This window comes from Octopus sinensis, linkage group LG13, assembly GCF_006345805.1.
Source record: "Octopus sinensis linkage group LG13, ASM634580v1, whole genome shotgun sequence".
NCBI lineage: Eukaryota > Metazoa > Mollusca > Cephalopoda > Octopoda > Octopodidae > Octopus > Octopus sinensis.
This window is the reverse complement of record NC_043009.1, coordinates 68,781,105-68,786,104: the sequence shown is the minus strand read 5'-3', so window position 1 is coordinate 68,786,104 and position 5,000 is coordinate 68,781,105.

Genomic DNA, 5,000 nt, shown 5'->3' with positions numbered 1-5,000 from the left:
TATATGCTATAGCCTCAGGCCGACCAAAGCCTTGTGAGTGGATTTCGTACACAGAAACTGAAAGAAGACTGCCGTATATATGTGTATATTTGTGTGTGTGTGTGCCTTTGTAACCCCAACATCACTTGACAACCGATGTTGGCGTGTTTACGTCCCTGTAACGTAGCGGCTTGGCAAAAGACACCGATAGAATAAGTACTACGCTTATAAAGAATAAGTCCTGGGGTTGATTTGTTCGACTAAAGGCGGTGCTCCAGCATGGCCGCAGTCTAACACCTTAAGCGAGCAAAGCATAAAAAATACACATTTGTTATGTAGATTACTGTTCTCAGATATGACTCATATCTGAGAACAGTAAATAAACACATTCTTTGTAAATGTCTGCCTGAAATAATAATTTTACGTTAATTTCTGTTTTGCCCCCCACAGTACTTGTTGGCGGTCTTGAAGGTGCTGGTCTTTGTAACATGTACCGGGCCATGGACTGTGTGAAAATGTTGATTTTTAACTACAAGTCTTCAGAAACCTTTGACAAGATTTGCAGGTAAATCGATTTACAGCTTTACTTTCACACACGCCCATACATACATATACATACATACATACATACATACATACATACATACATACATACATACATACATACAGCCGATATAGGCATGGTATTTGGCCAAAAGAAATATTCATATTTGTTTATAGAACGAAGAAAGTCAGTCCCCCAAACCCAAAACCTGCGCATTAACAGCCTCGGTCTCTCCTATTCCACACAAAGAATGTTACAAGTACCTAAGCACAGACGAAAATGTATCGTATGAAGGCACTGTGAATACAGATTGAGTGACCCGAGAACATTACATCAGACTTAGGAGAATGTGACTTTCGGAACTTTCCTCTTACAACAAAACAATATCCCACAATGCATTTACAGTTCGAGTGCTGATCCCAACATTTGGGGTACTTGATTGGTCTGTAGAGGAAATCCACTCCATAGATATCAAAACCTGCAAAATCCTGACAACAACTGTGAACCTCCACAGAAACAGTGATGTTGACAGGCTCTACCTAAGAAGAAATGAAGGTGGTAGAGGCCTGAGGTCAGTGCAGACGGCCTTCGAATGCTAAACAACAGGAACAAGAATATATATATAAATGCAGCGCTGAAAAGTGAAGTGTGCAACAGTGTATGAGTTGGTAATGAACTCCTCAAGAAAAACTCTTTTCCTGATGATTTCCTATACAGCCCCAAAACAGTTGGGCTCTCTTACCCCAGAGAAGCTGTTTACGCTAATTTAATTAACAGAGATATCATCCTGAGATTTCGCGTTAACAACTTAACTCCAATCTCAAGAATCTTTCTCAGGATTCTGACAGAATAGCACTTTTCTGTAAGTCGACAAAGCATGTCTCAAATTCCAATATCCTACTACTACTACTACTACTACTACTACTACTACTTACTACTACTACTACTACTACTACTACTACTACTACTACCTTTTCAACAGAGCAGTCTTAAGCCAATTATTTATGCTAAGAGAATGAGTGATAAGAAATGATGGGAAGCACTCAGCATACAAAAAAAAAAAAAGACTATGCATGGGTATGTTGCCCGGAAGCTCGAAGAAGACAGTAGAATTGACACGAAGCGCAGCCTCTCTTGGACACAAGACCACTACATCACACTTTGAGGGTTAGGCGTTTGCAATCCAGGAAGTACCTGGTAAACAAAAGAAACGGTGCCGCTCTTGTAATCCCAAGGTACAACCACATGTGTAGGCTACGTCATGTTTCTGTGGAAGACATCACGCATGTGATTAACAGCTGTCTTAAAATGACGTCACGGTACTACCTCCGTATGCGGCACGATGTTGGTGCTAAATCAATACCACCCGCAAGAACGACTGCCCTGAAGTAAACCTAGAAAACCCCTCTGTTATGGAAATGCATTCATAAACACCAACTCATAGAATACTGGTGGAACATTCCTATCAAAACTTCTGTCAAATGTAACAGGTCGAATATTGTTGTTTGGGAGAGAGGGGCAAAAGTATGTACCATCGTAGGTGTTAGCTGCCCTGCAGATATAAATATCTCTTTGAAAATCAAAGAAAAAGAGGATATCTATGGACAACTATGGACATACTCCCGGTATACATATAATACTAATATGTTCAGAGAGATAGATAGAGAGAGAGAGAGAGAGGTAGAGAGATAGAGAGAGAGATAGAGATAGAGAGAGGGGGAGAGAGAGATAGAGAGATAGAGAGAGAGAGAGAGAGAGGGAGATATATAGATAGATAGATAGATAGAGAGAAAGAGAGAGAGAAGATGGAAGATGGAAGGAAATTGCATCACATTTAATTTCTTTTCTCTTGTTTCTTCGACAGGAATAGTCAGAAATTCGTAAACTGCGCCAGACCTCTGACAGCCGGATGTGGCACCACCATCCAGAAATTGTTTGTCAAGACTATTCGATCCATGAGACTTGCAGGTTGTCCAATCAACAGCTGAAAATCCACATCAGCCCGAAATCCAGAACCTTGTAATTTTATTCCCAAATACTCCCGCCCTCAACGTACAACTAAAGTAGATAAAAATAACTAAAAGTTTTCAAAGGAAAAATATTGTAGAAGAAAGAAAAATTTCGAATAAATGATAAAGAATGTTCAGAGAAAATCCAAAAATATTTTTTAAATACCACAGTTTTGAAAATAGAAAATAAAAATAATGATAAATTCCACGATTTGTTGAAGAGATTTGTTGTTTCGGCTTTTTAATGTAACTTGAAAGAGAAATATGGAAAGTGATGGTGAATTTCTCAGGGAGGCTTTCGACTTCAGAGAAGATATTTTACATAGCTTACTACATAATTATCAAGAAAACTACTACTACTACTACTACTACTACTACTACTACTACTACTACTACTACTACTACTATTACTACTATCATAATTTTCATTAGCATCTTTCAATTGTTTCCATTGAATAGAAAAGTAAACAAATAAAGGGGAAAAGGAAAGAATTATTATTATTATTATTATTATTATATTATTATTATTATTATTATTGAGTGCGAGAGCAGTGCATGCCATCAAAGTGACACTTGGGTAAAATATACGAAACCCAGTATACCCATCATGACTACCCGTCTGATAAAGGTACACTAGGCACATGCATCACAACCATGTGTGCGCGACATGGTGATCTCATATCAAGATAAACAGCACATGATCTTGCAGGTGGGGCCCAGTTAGAATTTTCTTCTAGTCGAGTAACCCATCCCGCTCAGAAGGTCCCTGAATAAGGGTTATTTAAGGATGTTGAACGAAACACCCATGTTTTCAGAGGTGAATCATTCAAACCTCAAAGAATCCCTCTCAACACATGGCTATGATGCTCCCCCACTACTTCTGCTCGTGATCAGAGATGCACATATCGTCAGCCACTAAGGGACATGCTCAACTGGTTAAGGTTAAACAACTGACAAGCAAATCTGTGGTATTGAGCAGAATATTTTCTGTAGCCCATCTTTTATGCCAAGACAAAACAATGTACATGATAACACTTCCAATCAGTTAAGATCAGAAGCCATGAGAGCCACTGTCTGGTACTGTATCAGGGCAATACTATCATCATCATCATCATCATCATCATTTATTATTATTATTATTATTATTATTATTATTATTATTATTATTATTATTATTATTATTATTATGCTTAGCGGCATTTCTTCTGATTTTTTCCTTCTGTGTTCAAATATCACCGGAGTCGACTTTGCCTCTCATCCTTTCGGGGTCGATAAAGTAAGTACCAGTTGAACACTGGAGTGGATGTAATCGATTCACCCCAGGACCCCGACATTGCTGCTCTCGTGCCAAAACACGAAACCATTGTCATAATTTTATTTTATTTTTTTTTTTTTCTCAAAAGCTGATTACGCTAATTTAATTAACAGAGATATCATCCTGAGATTTCGCGTTAACAACTTAACTCCAATCTCAAGAATCGTTCTCAGGATTCTGACAGAATAGCACTTTTCTGTAAGTCGACAAAGCATGTCTCAAATTCCAATATCCTACTACTACTACTACTACTACTACTACTACTGCTGCTGCTGCTGCTGCTGCTGCTACTACTACTACTACTACTACTACTAATACTACTACTGCTGCTGCTACTACTACTACTACTACTACTACTACTACTACTACTACTACTACTACTACTACTACTGCTGCTGCTGCTGCTGCTGCTGCTGCTGCTGCTGCTGCTACTGCTGCTGCTGCTACTACTACTACTACTACTACTACTACTACTACTACTACTACTACTACTACTACTACTACCTTTTCAACAGAGCAGTCTTAAGTCAATTATTTTATGCTAAGAGAGTGAGTGATAAGAAATGACTAAAAGTTCCTTAGATTTTTTTTCCCTTCTTCTTATATTTCAAAGACTTTCCTCAGAATCCCAGGTATTCGTAATTCCACCATCGACTGAAGATGTCGGCCCTCACCGCTGCCGGCTGATAGCGCTTCGAGCTTTTCTATTTTGCACATTTTGTAAATTTCTCTCTTGAAGTTTTCATACCACTCGATCTTTGCATTTTTTCACATACTCTGATACACCTTTGCTGTTGCCGATCTTGTTGAGAGAGATAAGAGAGAGAGAGAGAGAGAGAGAGAGAGAGAGAGAGGGAGGAAGAGAGAGAAATACAAGAGGGAAGTGTGTGTGAAAGAGAAAGAGAGAGAGAGAGAGAGAGAGAAATAGAAGAGAGAGAAATAGAAGAGAGAAGTGTGTGAAGGAGAGAGAGATAGAGGGAGAGAGAGGGAGGGAGAGAGAGGGGGAGAGAGGGAGACAGAGAGAAATAGAAGAGAGAAGTGTTTGTGAAAGAGAGAGAGAGAGAGAGGGAGGGGAGAGAGGGAGAGAGAGAAATAGAAGAGAGAAGTATGTGAAAGAGAGAGAGATAGAGAGAGAGAGGGAGAGAGAGGGAGA